Source organism: Paroedura picta, chromosome 10, assembly GCF_049243985.1.
Source record: "Paroedura picta isolate Pp20150507F chromosome 10, Ppicta_v3.0, whole genome shotgun sequence".
NCBI lineage: Eukaryota > Metazoa > Chordata > Lepidosauria > Squamata > Gekkonidae > Paroedura > Paroedura picta.
The window spans coordinates 69839946-69857030 of record NC_135378.1 but is presented as its reverse complement, the minus strand read 5'-3'; the positions used below and the strand labels follow the sequence as shown (position 1 = coordinate 69857030).

The 17085-nt window shown below is 44.0% G+C and overlaps 1 long non-coding RNA gene across 2 annotated transcripts in view; it reads left to right on the top strand.

The window, feature by feature from the left end:
* The window catches only part of LOC143819907 (uncharacterized), a 71171-nt gene extending 57443 nt beyond the window's left edge, over window positions 1–13728 (top strand). For both annotated transcript variants that reach the window (XR_013225144.1, XR_013225145.1), the window contains exon 4: window positions 13164–13728. This is a non-coding gene — a long non-coding RNA (uncharacterized LOC143819907). The remainder of the gene's footprint in view (window positions 1–13163) is intronic.
* Window positions 13729–17085: the final 3357 nt, after the last annotated feature.

Below are 17085 nucleotides of genomic sequence, written 5' to 3'. Positions count from 1 at the left end.
GCATTTCCACACATTAGTAAAAATAGTGTCATGCTTGCAGAATGGCAAAGCTCAACATTATATCACACTTACACATACACACACACCCCGGCCCTCCTCACTTTTTTGCTGTCTCGCCTTAGGCTTCTTTTTGCACATCTTACCCTCCTCACCTGCTGCTGGAAGAGGTGGAAGAGAGCAACGCACCTTATACATGTTGCATTTCTGCCTGTCAAATAATCCCCTCCCTCCATATTCAGACGCAGTTTTAAGGTCCCATGATGCCCGCTATTTTTTTGAAAATCATATTTGTCCGTTGCAATGCCTATGCATGTAATCACAGATGCATAGTGCTTTTGGACACCACCCATTATGGGATCACGAGTAGGCTTGTGCACGAAGGGCCCAATTTAGCCGCTTTTGATTCAGCACCCATAGAAGTCAATGGCGCCATAGACTATAATGGAAATGTCAGTGTTCCTGCCTTTCCTAGGGCCTCGGGGGGTGGGGGTTTGAGGTACAGCCTCCAAACTTTCAGGGTAGCTCTGGGTGGCTCTTCCCTGACTCCCCTCCGAATGTCAAAATGATTGGTCCAAGGGGTCCATGTCTAGGGGCTCCCGACGAGGGTGCCCCCATCCCTCCATTATATCCAATGGAGACAACTCAAAAAGAATGGAGAAGATCTCAATTGGACAAGCCTACTTGCGCTTTGGGAACCATGGCCATGGATGGAGCTTAGATCATGAGAGCCGATGAAAATGTCCATGGAATGTGTAATGTCCCTGATTTCCTCATTTTTTTGCATTGGTGTATGTGTGTGGATTAGGACTGAGTGGGATAAGAAATATTTTCTCTCATGCTAGCTTCTCTGGTTCCCTGAAAGAATACAGTATTTTCCAACAGATTCTTGTTAAATTGATACGCACAATGTATAAGTTTAAATAATAGCTTTCAACAAAGGCATGTTGAAAAGCTGCCATGATTAATTAGCATTGATGGAGAGAACGCTCCTTGACATTTGTAGCCAGAAAATGCATTTGGTTATTATATAAAGGTATTTACTTAAATTTGCTAAATATCACTAAAGCAGCAACCATGAAAAGGAGGATTCCAGGTGGGGTCTTTGAAGTGTCTCCTTTTCCGTAACATCATTAAAAGGCTCCCTTGAAGAGTGCTCCTATCATTATCATCCACACTGTAATTAATTATTATTCATTACTTAAACAATTTCACATCACACTGAAAGACAGGATTTTTTTAAATGCCTTTCAACGAGACATGAGTATGTGTTTTGTTGCTTCAAGTACCCTGGTTTATTCTGAACTTGTTTAATGAAAGAAATGTAAACAAGAGGAAAGACTGTTTTTCGTGTGGAATTGTGATGAGTGGGGAAAGCAGCCAGTAGAAGAAATCAGCCAACAGGCATTAGAAATGGGTCTCATCCAGGGCAGAGTCTGCACTTACTTTTTTTATTCCATTGTCAATCCTGTTGAATTCAGATCGCTTTGAACTCGATTCTTCCTTCCCCCCCTCCCCATTGAAACAGGAAAGTCTTCTGCACGTGGTTAAGGAGGCTCAGAAGATGGGGGGGGGAGGCAAATGGAGACTCTTTCTTTGTTTTCTTGAAGGGGGGAGAGGATCCAAGAAGTCAGAGGAGGGAGGAAAAAAATCCTTTCTTTTCTTGAAGGGAGGGGGGAACGAAGAAGGCACAAAAAAAAAATCCAAGGCCGACAGAAGTTGAGAGAAATTAGGGGCTTCTCCTTTGAGGCAGGCTTGTCACATGACCACCTGTAGCCAATCACGGGTCCTCTACCACGGAGGAGAGCCCAGATTCAAAACAATGCGATTTTCTGAATATATTCAGGATTAAAAGCAGTCTCAGATATGGCACAATAAAGGTAGGGTCACTCCGGATCAATCCTTCTTGCTGCAGAAGGAAAATTTAAATCGCCCCAAATCCAAACGGAAATCGCATTCTGTGTAGAGGGCAGGGACTGAATCGATCTGGGGTTGGAATAAAAGCTCCGTGCAGTTTACACCCAGGTTCACAGATCCTCATAGGCCATAGTGACCTTGTGCCAGATCCTGTCTCTGCCCCCCCCCCCGGTTGGTTCTTTGGGACAGGCTTCTAGAAAAACCCTCCCCTCTCGATGGCCGAAAAGCCAGGAAGTAAGAAGCAAGTGGGGCTGGCATATATTGTGGAATTACTGGAAATGTTAGTTAACATACCTGTGTGATTTAGGAAAAAGAAAGGAGGGGGGAAGCAAAGAGCTTGAAGGAGTCCCAGTGTGGCTAACAAACCCCTTTCCCTTCCTTTCCCCACAGCACTGTGAGGTAGGTAGGACTGAGAGAGCCCTAACAGAATTGCTCTGTGAGAACAGCTTTAACAGGACTGGTCACCCACCCAAGGTCACCCAGCTGGCTGCATGTGAAGGAATGGGGAATGAAACTCGAGATTGAAATCCGCTGGTTTTGATCCACTACAAAATGCTGGTCTAGGATTCAGTTATCCTTCACTGAGCAGAGAGTCGAACTAGATGGCCCGTATGACCCCTTCCAACTCTAGGATACTATGAATTTTTATTGGCTTGGAGGGTGAAAATATGACTAAATCAAGGTGATCCTCATACTCATTGAGTTAGCAAAAATACTGACAAGTGGGCACAAAAGTCATATAAATAAGTCCATACCCGTTGGGAATTATTATTATTATTTTAAAAGCCTTTACAATTAAAAAAAAAACTTTAAAAGAATAAACATGCCTTGGGTTTGAAAACTCATGACTGAATGATTTTCTTTCCCCTCTTTTTAGGGAAAAGTGATCTTTATTCAATCTGTCTGCTCCAGTCTCCCACAGGAACTGGTGGGCTGGGCCTAGAAACCCTGCCTCTTAAGGTGAGATGGGCTACTGACATTAAATAGCAAGAAGGCATGGCCAACCTGTCAGGTTCCTAAGAAGTCAGCCCACAGGAAAATCCCTCTTGGAGACAGAACCGTGTTGACTCTATTTGTTCCAAAAGCAGTACAGTTGTCCTTAGATCAAGTCTTTCGTAGAATTGCTTCAGTGTGTGAGGCAGCACCTCACCAGTATCCTCTGTTCCTTGCCAGTCTGAGGCCGATGCAATCAACAGCTTTCTGATCCATGAATGAGGTCTCTGGAAGAGCAGTTCCCTCTCCCCCATATCCTACTTTCAATGGTACTTCTATACATCCTCTTTCTCACTGGTTGTGAACTTTAAGACTGCTTATGGCATTGTCGTGATTGACTATAATCACTCTCCAGACTTGCCAGTTAATTAGAATACTCCTGAATACTCTAAATCAGGGGTAGTCAACCTCTGGTCCTCCAGATGTCCATGGACTACAATTCCCATGAGCCCTTGCCAGCGTTTGCTGGCAGGGGCTCATGGAAATTGTAGTCCATGATCATCTGGAAGACCACAGGTTGACTACCCCTGCTCTAAAGTTTCTGCTCTGTAGTTCAGACTACCCTAGTGTCTGAACAAGATGGCCAGCGATGCCAGGGAAATACTGGCATTGTATGCTGTTGTTCCCTTTGTCTGCTTCATCTACAATGCCATTTGAGCTTTTAAGCGGGGTCAGGAAATTTGCGCTGTGAGTCACTCCAAACTTTTCTTAGCCTTGTGGCAGCCGCCAAGGTTTATATAATGTTGAGGTAGCTGATGATGAAAATAACAAGGAAATATTTACCAGAGGCAGATTTCTTTTCTTCACGTTGCTCGGAAGCATGCCAGCTGTTTGTAGCATGACATTTTTTTAGGCACCGCTTTCCACCCAAACATGAACACTAAAATCTGTCAGGTTTCTCCTCTAGCCAAAGCATAGTTTAACAGACAGAAATGGAAGATGATTAGAAAGAAGAGAAATAAGTAAAAGAGATGTGTAATTATATATGCCTCACATACATATATAGACCTGAGAGAACCAGCTTGGTGTAGTGGTTAGGAGTGCGGATTTCTAACCGAGGGAGCCGGGTTTGATTCCCCGCTCCTCCTCCACCTGCAGCCAGCTGGGTGACCTTGGGCTCGCCACAGCACTGATAAAGCTGTTCTGACCGGCCAGTGATATCAGGGCTCTCTCAGCTTCACCCACCTCACAGGGTGTCTGTTGTGGGGAGAGGAAAGGGAAGATGACTGTAAGCCCCTTTGAGACTCCTTTGGGTAGAGAAAAGCGGCATATAAGAACTAGCTCTTCTTCTTCTTCTTCTTCTTCTTCTTCTTCTTCTTCTTCTTCTTCTTCTTCTTCTTCTTCTTCTTCTTCTTCTTCTTCTTCTTCTTCTTCTTCTTCTTCTTCTACACTGAAACAAAGTACTTATCAAACTGATAAGGGTGTATAATCACCCATTTAGAACGATTCCCTTGTAGAAGAAGTCTGAGTTTCCATTGCATGGCAACCGTTTTCTGTTTGTTTTCCTGCTTTTTATTGCATATAAGAGGTTAGACTATTGTCTCTTTTTATGATACCATCTGTTAAGTACGAGTAAGCTTTAAAAAATAATCAGGCAACAAACATTTTTCTATCATAACATTCCAAAAATGTTTCCAAAAATTAGGAAAAAATTGCAAAGATATCCTTCGGGGTGTTGCTATAAATATAATTGCTTCATTTCCCTGCTACCTTGGTCCGTGTTCCTTCTGTTTAGTAATATCTAAGCCACTGATATCAGCTCCACGTTGTTCTGGCATTGTTTCACCTGATGCATCTTCTTGGGCATTGCTACAGGAAGCCACCTATGCATGATTCTCAGGCACCAGCTGAGTAACCAATGGCCTGAGGATTTTAAGCAATCCATACACAAGACAGTGTAAGACAGTGTAAAATGAAGGCCTATGTTTCCTTTGTTTTTAGCAGCTAGCCCCTGCCAATACTTGTATTTTGGATCAGTTGTAGTTACTTGGTTGTCTTCAAGGTCAGCCCCACGTGCAGAATATTGCAGTAATCCAATTGTGAGACGGCAGAAGTATGGGTGAGTGTGGCCAGATTGGCTGAGTTTAGGCAATGAGAGAGATGGTGAGCCAGATGCAGCTGAAGAAAATACTGACATCCATGCCAATTGGCTTTCCAAAGAGCAAGGCAAGCTCCGTGAGCATTATTCATCACTGTGCTCCCCCTCCTCTTAATTTAGGACTGAAAAGTAGATACGTGCACTGAGAAAAAAAAATGGTCTGTATTTGGAAGCTGACTTTTGGATTTGGAACTCTGTCTTTCTGTGGTTTGTCCTCAAAGTTGATTGTTTGGAAGCACTCTGTGCAAATATCCAGTTGGAAGGGAGAAATGCAATTGCCTGAGGAAACAGCAGAATCAAAGAAAAACATGAGTGTATGCTATAACCAGCTAGCAGCATTTGAAGGCAAGACACAACATGGGTTGTTCAGGGAGGGGGCCTTCATAATGCCTAATAATTCTAGATTTCTGTTATTTTGGGAAATCATGTAATGCAGGGGTAGTCAAACTGCGGCCTTCCAGATATCAATGGACTACAATTCCCATGAGCCCCTGACGGCAAATGCTGGCAGGGGCTCATGGGAATTGTAGTCCATGACATCTGGAGGGCCACAGTTTGACTACCTCTGATGTAATACATACCCCTCCAGAAAAGCAACAACACACAACTTCATTGCCCATTGTTATTGAACATTAGCAATTTAAGAAGTGTGAGTGTAGCGGAGCTTGATTAAAACATGCTAAAACTCTAAGCCAGGGGTAGTCAAACTGCGGCCCTCCAGATGTCCATGGACTACAATTCCCAGAAGCCCCTGCCAGCATTTGACTACCCCTGCTCTAAGCTGTGAGAAGTTGGCTCCACTGCATTTCTATAGAAGTGGTAATCTTAGTCATTTTTGAAAAATTAGAAGTATCTCATAATCTGAGGTGCCAAGTTCTAGCTTAATTAGTTTGTGCATAAATCTACCTCAGAGGTATGGGAAGATATTCAAGGGCACCTCTGTGAGAGAAAAACATGCTAAATAAAGCAAGCCAATTTTTCCTAAAATACACTTCAAACGCCATAAAAATTGTGAAGCTGAAATGAGCAAGGAAGCCCAAATGATCAGCAATCTTAGAATGACCCTGTGCTAATTAATTAAAATCAGCTGAAAGACAGGTAGGCAAACCACATGGAACAATGAAAGGTAAAATGAATAATAATCACACAAAAGCTTCTCTGAACAAACAAATATATCATCACCTAGTACCAGAAATAGAAGAAGCTGCTAGGAATCAGTGGATGGTAACAGATTCTATAGGTGCTGATGCAATAGGCACAAGAAGCTACATTACTTTGAATGAGACCATTGGCTGAGTAAGGTCAGATTTGTCTTGTCTGCCTTTCAATAGCTGTTTAGGGCCCTGGGTATAAATCACCAGCTTTCAGATTCTGTTAACTGGAGATGCCAGGGATTAAACCACAGATTTTCTATATGCAAAGCAGATGTTGTATCACTGACTTAGTCAAGCTGCCATTATCCTATAGCACAGTGGTCCCCAACCTTTTTATCGCTGGGGACCACTCACCGGGGACCACTCAACGCCTTTTACTGAGGCCCGGTGGGGGGGGGTAGTTTACTCCTCTACTCTCAACCACTGCCCTAACGCTCTCTGATTGCTATGGTAATGTTTAAACATCCCTTCAAAATAAAATACAGACACACCACAACAATGAACATAAGGAACATTTTATTTTCATGGACATTTTAACTCATGACAATGACAAATCAATGGGAACCCTGAGCTTGTTTCTCTGCAACGAGATAGTCCCATCTGGGAGTGGTGGGAGACAATGACACCCGAAGTGTGTTGTAAAGGGCTTGGGGGGATGAAATAAAGGGCCAAGGGGGGGGGAGAAGGCATCCTTTGGGGCCCACCTCCAATTAGTCGAAGGACCACATGTGGTCCGCGGCACACAGGTTGGGGATCGCTACTATAGCATAGCGGTCCCCAACCTTCTTGTGGTCGGGGACCGCCTCTGGGGGTGGGGGAGAGCCGGCGGCCCAGCTGCCGCAGCTGCATGTAAACGCGCATGCACAGTTGCCGCATATGCACGGAGTTGCAGCGCGTGCACGTTTTTGCCAGCAGGGGCGCAAACACGCATGTGTGGCAGCTCCGCACGTGCGTGTTTGCGTCGCTGCCGTGCCGGCGGCCGCGCCTGCCTCTTCCCCCCCCTCTCGCTGCAGGGTGGGGGGAGGCAGGTGCGGCCGCTGGCAGCCCAGTACTATGACCTTCACGGCCTGGGACCGGGGGTTGAGGACCCGTATAGCAGTTTCCTTCAATGACATACTACCAACAAGGCCTAATAGTGGGCATTATATGAGAAACATCTGGACCCCTTTTGATTTTTTAAAAACTGAACTAGAACTTAAGTGCTTGCTTCCTTGTTGTAAATTTTCAGTTCACTATTACAGAAATCTTGTTTACTGTTCTTGGCTGAGCATTTTTTTTAACTGGCCCTGCAGGCCCACCTGTGTTTTTGTCTAGAAATTGATGATCCTGATCTTCATTCCATATCCTGTTGTTCCCCCCCCCCCCAGAGAATGAATGACATAGACTGAGATAGTCACTGCTTAGTTCTCCTTTACCCCATGAGGTTGCCTGAGGGACTTGACTACCAATTATAGTTACAAGGTGGAAGGAAGCATGGAAGCATTTTGAGTCTTATAAATATTAGCTTCAAATGGCCAGCCTCACTAGAAATGCGGGAATAAGAATTACCACCTGGAGCAACACTAATCTTTTTTGGCTCTTGATGTGGAACCTTTTGCGGGGGGGATTGTATTAATGTTTGATACCATTGTATGCTATGATATGGGGACCTATATTTTTCAATGCTTCAGATGGAAACGTGTATGGTTAAGGCCTGTATATATGATGAAGAGTTGATGGAAAGTCTGAGCTAAGCATTATGGTGGGCGGTGTGCTACTTACAGCAGAGCTGTGGGGAAATGATAGCGTTAAGCCACAGGAAATGCTGGAGTCCTCGTGCCTGAAGTGACTTCACATTGAATGTAGTGTTGATATAATTTTGGATTATAGTGTGGTAATGAGTTGCTTTGGAACTAATAACGGAGACTTCTTAGAAGTTCAGCTGTCATATTTTCCTGTGGCTGTATGGGAGAGGTAGATAGTTTTTTTACTGTGAGAGCCAGAGAGTTTCTAATGCTTCTGACAATCAAACAGTCACCATTATATTACTATGCTATCACAGAAGCAGACAATAAGGTGGAAGTACATCCTATAATAAAGAGATTAAAGAACAACAGCCCGGCAAACATATATTGATACGTCTGGTTTTGCTATACTCAGCTATTGGCAGGCAGCAGGTTGGAACCTACCAATCGTTTTAGCTCTCCTCTTGGTCCAATCCACTGATGTTACAGAGAGCTCCCTGTGGAGTAATCCATGGGAACATCTAAGATGAAAATCAGAGGTCTGCAGGGGAAGGAGGGAATTGACAAGAATAATTCCTTCTGGTCTGGAGGTGTTGGGAAGGAAGGGGCCTTGGGTGGGCACACACAACTATGCTTTCCAACCATATTCTGCACAATTGAACCACTTCTGGGCTTTCTTGAAGCCTAAAGAATATTTCAGGGGTTTCTGTATGTTGAAAAAAGTTGGAACAGGCTTATTTCTACTGATAAACTGCATAGAATTTGGCCTTTTATTTTTCTTTCTATTTTTTATATATGGAAAGGAAACAGATTTGTGTGTGTGTGTGTGGGGGTGTTTCTTTAATTAAAGCTAATAATTCAGAGTAGGAAGGAACCTGGAATCTCCTTCAATATAGATGTGGTCAGATTATGAGACATCCTCTGCAGATCAAAGATACTCACAAATATTCAACATTGCCTATTGTTAGATGAGGATTTAATTCCATAACATTTCCCCAGAATACTGAAAGCCTTGAAAAGTTGGAATTGTTCCAGGTGTATGTTTATTCCCAAGTTAAAATCAGGCAATTTAGAGTGAAACCTGAAGTTGTGTAGACAAGCAGCACTTTCTGGTAAAAGAAATGGAAGTGAGAGGAATGGTTTTGGCCGTACAGTCATTCTTGATTAATAGACATCAACCATTAATATACCGTGGAGAGAACAGACAATAATAAACCTGCTGGAATTCTTTCTTTTTTAATCCCTTAACCAATTCACCATGTCATTGCACTAAGAAATCAGGAAATGTGCACAGATGGAATCTCAGTCATGGTTTATGTTGCCAGTGTAAAATTTACAGATATTGAAGCCTATGTTTATAGTTGTTTTTTTTTTAACACCAGCTACCAAGCAAAAAATGATATTCTATATCTTTGTGGGTTAGATTTTTGACAATATCAACATCATCAGAGGAGATGTTTCCTGCTGGGGCCATATTGACAAACTACCCTGTGTTCCAAAATATATATCTTGTAGTATATAATTGTGATCCTCTTTTGGTTTCAATGGTAAAAACCCTTGGCAAATAAGGGGGAGGTGGAAGTTCAAAGCATACCTGGCATGCTTGGGCTGCTAGGGGTATTCATTACAAGATTTAGCATGAGTTAACAAGAACATCTCTGATTAGAAACTTTGGAAGTCTTTATTTTTAATGTTGAAAATTCAGGCTTGGAATATCCATTGAGGTGGCCAGAGACCTGATCTGATGACAAGTCTTGTGTTGGTCATTGATGTCAACAAGCCTTGATCAATTAAATCCTTTTGTCAAGCCGATGTTTAGGCCCTTGACTGCATTTGTGTGCTTAAAAGAAAGGTGTGCACAACTTTCTCACCTGGTGGGAGAACTGAAGAGATCTCACAGGAGAGGAGATTAAAAAGTATCTTTTGGCACCTTAAACAGAATAACCAATTAAATGTGGCCTGGGCTTTCATAGGGTGATGCCTACTTCATCAGATGCATGGAGTAAAGGGTCGGCTTGCCTATAATAATAAATTGGAACAATGTAAGTGGTATAGTTGAACAGTGATGAAGTGCAAAAAAGGACAGCTGATGACCTTTCTATGCAAAACTCAAAAGTAGACCTAGTTGCATGCTTGGAGAACTGAGCTACTGGTTTTATCCTACCTTAGCCTAAAAATGGCATGCCTCAGGGAAACTAGAGCTATGAAAAAAGAACTCACATATTTTGTTACAGTTGAAGAATGTGAAGCAATGGCTCTGTCCAAGCAAGCATTAAGACTTGGAAGAGATGAACCCCGTTACAAGCAGATAAAAGGAGGGAACAGATGTATGTATATGTGTGAAAAAGCAGCTGTTTAGATGCCAGGACAAGAGAAAGAGACATACAGAGAGAAGCAGATGGAGCATAAATGTGATATGGATGAAGTTCTTTGAGGGCTCTTCAGGGAGCCATTGAGAAGTAGCCTATTTGCTGCCCTATTGGAATGCCTCTTTGTCTTCCCTTATGCTCTACTTGTAAATATAAAGCAAATATTTCCAGAACCACTGCAAGTCTCCATGGCTCCCTCTTCCAGAAGTGAGCCAGTCCAGACAAGACTTGCCCTGAAACTTCTCACTGTTCACAGAAGCAGGGAACATGTTTATACAAGGTAATCACGGTAACCATTCACAACTGCTGTATTTGGATTCATGTGGGTCCTCTTTTGGTATTTGTAACCACATAAACCTTGTGGACCAAACTTGTATGTATGTGGAGCAAATTTGTATGTTATGTGAAATACTGTGTTGGACGTTAACCTCAAGGCGGGGGAAGACCCTTTGGCCATCTGGTCCTACTTAGGACCAGTCCTCCCTCCTTGGCCGGTGTGGACAATGCTCTAGCACTTGTCTGGCTGACCATGTGTTCCGCAGATAGTGAAAATCCTGTTCTTGATGGGGTCCAATTGACACCAGTGATTTCTGCCAGGAGCTTGGGCATGATAGTGGGTTCCTCCTTGTCGCCCACCTGGCATTTTTCTATCTATGCCAGGCACAACAATTAGCACCTTACCTCTCAGTTCCTGACCTAGCCAGGGTGATCCAAGCAATGGTCAACTCCAGGCTAGACTCTTGCAATTTGCTGTATGCAGAGCTTCCTTTGAAACTGAGTTAGTGACTCCAGCTGGTTCGATACACAGCAGCACGGGTCCTTATAGAGGGTGCAGGTGACACTGGTGTTTGCCCAGCTGCATTGGATCCAGGTTGGAGACTAGATGAGTCTCAAGGCCTTGGCATTGACCTTTAATGCCCTAAATGGTCTGGGACCATTATACCTTAAGGACCGCTTCTTCCTCAAATGGCACAATAGTCTATGGACCAAAACCTACTCAAGGTCCTTGGCTCCAGAAAGGTGAGACTGGTCTCAACAAGGGCCAAGGCTTTTCTGGCCCTAGTCCTTCCCTGGTAGAATGCTCTGTCAGCTGAGATCAGGGCCCTGACCCTTGGGGTAACGCCCTCTAGCATTTTCATGGCAGACTCAATACGGGGTGGTTTGCCAGTGCCTTCCCCAGTCATTATCATTTACCCCCCAGCAAGCTGGATACTCATTTTACCGACCTTGGAAGGATGGAAGGCTGAGTCAACCTTGAGCCGGCTGCTGGGATCGAACCCCCAGCCTCGTGGGCAGAGCTTCAGACTGCATGTCTGCTCCCTTACCACTCTGCGCCACAAGAGGCTGACTACACTACACATGCCATATATGATAAATAATTATACAAACTGTTTCTTCTGGATATTACAACAGCAAGCTGTAAAACAATATAAGGCTTTCTAGGACAGAATATAAGCATATATTTTTAAAAAGACTTTAATAGACATTAATCTATAGAAGACTTTAAATCTTCAAGCATGAGCAACTATGTCAAGAGCTCCTGTCAGTATTTGCAGCACTGGGGTTAACATATTAAACATTTATCGTCCAGGTGTTTATAAGAAAGAATGCTTTTCTATTGGCCATGTATTTAACCCAATCATTTAGCCGATAAACTATTTTGTTCCACAAAGCTATGTTAGTCCATGCAGAAGAAACCGACTAGACATCTCCATCCTACCGTGTCCTGATGGAATGCTCAGGACGATTTGAGAGACCAGTTGGAAAGCCCCCCTTCAAAAATCTGCTCCTCCAGGAATTCCTCCAATCTTGGGCATTTGAGCAGATGGATTTTCCATTCTTTGTTTCTTCTTTTTCTCCACTGAACTTACCCTCAACAACATTCTGTGCCCCTGAGCATATTCAGTTTTCCAGGCTGGTTGCTTCCTTCCCCCCTTTTCTTTTGATCATTTTTGAAAGTCAGATTTCTCATTGTACCTGGGGTGTCTCCTGGGTATTGAATTTGAAGGCAGGAGCATTACAGCCTGGGGCTGGATGGTTTACCCAGAAGTGAAGGGGTAAATCTGCAATAACAGAAGCATGGCAAGCACCATTCCCTCAATCGAGTTCAGAGCATATGGACATGGGACCAAGCTTCTGAATGCATTCTAAATAGTATGAAGAACGACATGCAGAACGGCTAGATTCAAGTTCAGTAGCGAGTACAAACACATCGGAAACAGCCTCCTACTGAATCAGACCTTTGGTCCATCAAAGCCAATGTTGTCTCCTCATCCTGGCAGCAGCTCTTCAGGGTCTCCATCAGAGAAGTCTCTCCCATCACCTACTGCCGAGTCCTTTGAACTGGAGATGCTGGAGAGAGAACCTGGGAGCTTCTGCATGCAAAGCAGATGCTCTGCCACGGTGACACAGCCCCATTGCACCTTAGAGACACCTTAGAGATTTTGGAGAAATAAGCTTGTGAGAGTCACAGCTCCCTTTGTCAGGCTAGTCTTTGAAACTACCCACATGCAGAACTATGTCTCCATATGCACAAGTGTGTGCTTATTTTGCTCCAGCAGCCAGAGCAGTGTGTATGTTACTTCATTGAGAACATCAGCAATATTGCCAGCTGTTCAAGAGGGGGGAGCAGGCTGTATTTTCTTTCTCCACTCCAGATTCTTGGAGACCCTGGCAATGTTGTGATGCATAACAATGTACTGCAAGGTATGGCAATGAAAACTCAAGTGGGTGAAGCACAACAGGTTGGGTGCCTGGGATATTTGCCTGATACAAATGATGCAAGGTGGCACTGTGTCATATCATTAATCCAACTTTGGTATTAATTCTGCAATTCCATGAAACTGAAGAGCAATGCAGAATTGAGTACAGAATTCAGCTCCTCAAGAATCTCTTTCTCTCTTTTTAAAAGGGGCAACATTGTGGATGACCCTTGAGCAGATAAATCAGCAGTGATAGAAGCCGGAAGCTGCATTTGGGCTCTAGGAGAGAAGCAGTGTGCTGTCAGGACCTTTGCCACTTCCATGACAAGCAGAAGCTGGAGCAATTAGGCATAGTGGAGCTGCTCATGTGGAGATGAAGAGGAGCAGCCAGCTGGATCTACATGTGGGAAGTATGCACTGATGCCCATAGCAAGTCATGGCTGTGTGCATTACTAGCTGCTCATGACTAGGCAAAGGTCAAAGGAGAAGGAGCTGTCCGTTGGACAATCTCCTTTGCAGAAGCAGAATTGAACTTATCCTCAAATCAGGCGATTTATGCATTCAGTTCATAAATTAGTTATCTTAATATACATTGCTGGTTTCATTTAGGCGGAGTACAGAGCTCTGGCTATTGCATTTTTCTTTCCATCTCCCCAAATTAGTGAGTATGTGCATGGATATATCCCATGAAAAGAAGTTGTGCTGATCTAAAAAAAAAATAGTATATTGATGTGATTTTCATACGTGTTCCCTCATGTGAACTGTGTGGGTCCTGTAGCAATTGATTATGCATTTGTATGAACAGGTTGTGAAAATGTTTCGATCACAGCTCTTTCCCAGTGACCCCTTCACTCCGAATTGGCTTTGTGACATTGCTGTGATTTTGTGGCTTTGACATGAAACAAATGTGGACTGACAGCAGAAAGCATCCCCCCCTTTGAATTGTAATGCAACCTGACTGGGGGGGGGGGGATGATGTAGTGTTACCTGGGTGATCCACATCATGGTCTGCATGGGCATCATGGTCCTTGCCAGGGTGCTTCTACATGCCGCCTTGTTTCTTCTACAAGTATATTTTTTCCCAAAAGAAAAGAACAATCCTAAGGATCTTTGGCTTCTGAGTAGAAGGTGCTTCAGAAAAGCCCAAGAAGCATTCCCTTTGTGTCTACAGGGAGCAACTACTTGGCAACAGTTTCATTCTTCACTGTTGACTGCTTGACACCATATCTCCACCTTGACAATCATATTGTTTTGGCAACCATTACCTGTTCTTAGCCCCCAAAGTCCCCATAGATTCAACAGGGTCGAGATTCCCTATGCCAGTGGTCCCCAACCCTCGGTCCGGGGACCGGTGCCGGTCCGTAGATCAGTTGCTACCGGGTCGCGGCTCCTCCTCCTCCTCCTCCTCCTCCTCCCCGGCCGCTGCCTCAGGGGCTGCCCTGCCACTCTGCTGCCAGCTCACCTTTGGTGCTCTCCAGCGACTGCCATGTTAGGGGCTCCCCCTTGTCGTGGCACTGTGCAGCTACGGTAGCGTAGCTACTGGTAGCGACACCCAGCGGATGGTGGGAAGTACAGGGCGCTGGCGGGAAAGCAAGTGGAGCAGGGGCTCAGGCAGCAGCGGCGACATTCCTCGGCAAAAGACTACCCTGCCGGGCCTCAGTAAAATTGTCAAGCGTTGACTGGTCCCCAGTGATAAAAAGGTTGGGGACCACTGCCCTATGCTACCTGATCCTCTTTTGCCTGGATTCAGCTTAAGTACAGCAACCCTGTGCCACAAAAAAAAAAAAACTAGGATAAACAGCAAAACAGGTGAGTTCTGCCCTTCCTAGTGACATTTTCCTAACAAAGTTGTGAAATTCAGTGGTACACTAGTGGAAGTGATCTCCAAACTCACCTGAGTGCTGCGGTGTCCTCAGTAAGGCTCACAGATCTCGTAAACGGTGAAGACAGTGAATGGATGCCATAACACAGAATGCCTCTCAGGGCTGTGAGTGTTTCATCAGTTTTCTTCCATTTTTGAATGGTTTAGAGCTACGTCTAAATTGGCATACTGGGGTTAGCAATCATGTACAGATGGGAACAACTTTTCAAGAAAAGAAACAAGTTGCTTGAACTGGATCAGGGGTAGTCAAGCTGCAGCCCTCCAGATGTCCATGGACTACAATTCCCATGAGCCCCTACAATTCATGGGAATTGTAGTCCATGGACATCTGGAGGGCCACAGTTTGACTACCCCTGAACCGGATAGTTTTAAGAGAGCAGGGATTTCAGTTTTGTTGTCAACTGCATGTGTATGTGTAGATCACAGCTAGTTCAGCTCCCCATCCATACACCCGCTTTAGAGGCCTGAAAGACAATAGGAAACATGGAATTTCCCTCTTAGAACTGGACAGCCTTTAGGCTGTCCCAAAGCAAAGACTGTGTCTTCTGATTCATTTTCTTCTCTCTCTTCATCTTTGGCAGCCCAAGTTCGCGATTTGCAGTAATTTAAGAAAGTTTAAGGGGCATGTTGAGTATCGGAGGAGAACACCTGTTGAGGGAAAAGACACGAAGTAGAAAAGGTATTTAATGCCAGAAGGGGGATTAATGAAAAGAGCAAGATGCTGAGAGGAAAGCTACCGAGGATGTGGTTTGCTGGATCATTCTTGATATTTCCTAGCAAGACAGTTGCTCCTGTCTTCTTTTTCCTCCTCTAATTCCTCTAAGCCAGGTCCCTAATGCCTCAGACCTTGTTTCCAATGCTTGATTTCACATACACCTTCACAACATATGGCAGGAAACTGAAGCTATAATAATCAGTTGTTTTTCTCTAGCCAAGCAAGTCTGAAGATCTAGAGGCATAGGTTTTCTGAAAGGTGTGGGACAAATTCTGCTCATTCTCCTGTTCCATTGTACTCTTTTGCTCCCTCTGAACTTCTTCCCCTAGGGCAGTAGGTGTAAATCACTAGCCCCTCTTAAGAAAATGTAAGTCCATTTTAGTACTTATGGGCCATGGTTGGATACACAGTACCACTGTGAGATATTTTCTGTGAATTCACACATACACAGAATTTGGTACTGAATTTCAATAACTCTGTTCCCTGAGAATCTGAGTTTTCTTAAAAGAGCTTCTAGTCCTCTCAGATACAAAGAAAGATTGTTTAAATGTCAGCAATGCCTGATAACCTTGGAGCAAAGGGTTGGTGGATAATCATTGGGAAAGCCATTGGACTCGTTTTGTAGCATATAGTGGCTAAGAGTGGTGGTTTCTAATCTGGTGAGCTGGGTTTGATTCCCCACTCCTTCACAGGCAGCCAACTGGGTGACCTTGGGCTTGACACAGTTCTTTCTTTCTTTCTTTCTTTCTTTCTTTCTTTCTTTCTTTCTTTCTTTCTTTCTTTCTTTCTTTCTTTCTTTCTTTCTTTCTTTCTTTCTTTCTTTCTTTCTTTCTTTCTTTCTTTCTTTCTTCCATTTTCTAGACCAACCCTTCCAATGGTGGGTTCGGGCTGATTTACAATTAAAGGTAAAGGTAAAGGTATCCCCTATGGAAGCACCGAGTCATGTCTGACCCTTGGGGTGACACCCTCTAGCGTTTTTATGGCAGACTCAATTCCCTTCCCCCTGTCATTACTGTTTTACCCCCCAGCAAGCTGGGTACTCATTTACCGACATCAGAAGCGTGGAAGGCTGAGTCAACCTTGAGCCAGCTGCTGGGATCGAACTCCCAGCCTCATGATCAGAGCTTCAGACAGCATGTCGGCTGCTTACAATTATATACATTTAAAACTATAAAAACATAATAAAATCCAGTAATTTCATAATACCCACAGTTTAGCTGGTGATTTTCAATCATTATGATGATGAAGTGTTCCCTATAAATGGAAGGTTTTGTGTGGGGGAGAGAAACAAGAGAGGAAAGGGAGAGGAAGAGGAAGAGGAGAGGAAGAGAAGGTGGCCCATAGCAATTCCTAGGTGGGCCTGGCCTCAACTGTAGGCCAAACAGAAGAGTGCTGTTTTACAGGCCCTGTGGAACTTTGACAGCGCCATCAGGGCCCAGCCAGTTTTCTCTGTTCATTACTAATTAGTTATACAGGTTGTAGAACAACTCTTTTTAAATGAGCCTGGTGGCCTTCTGTGTGGAAAAGCTCATGT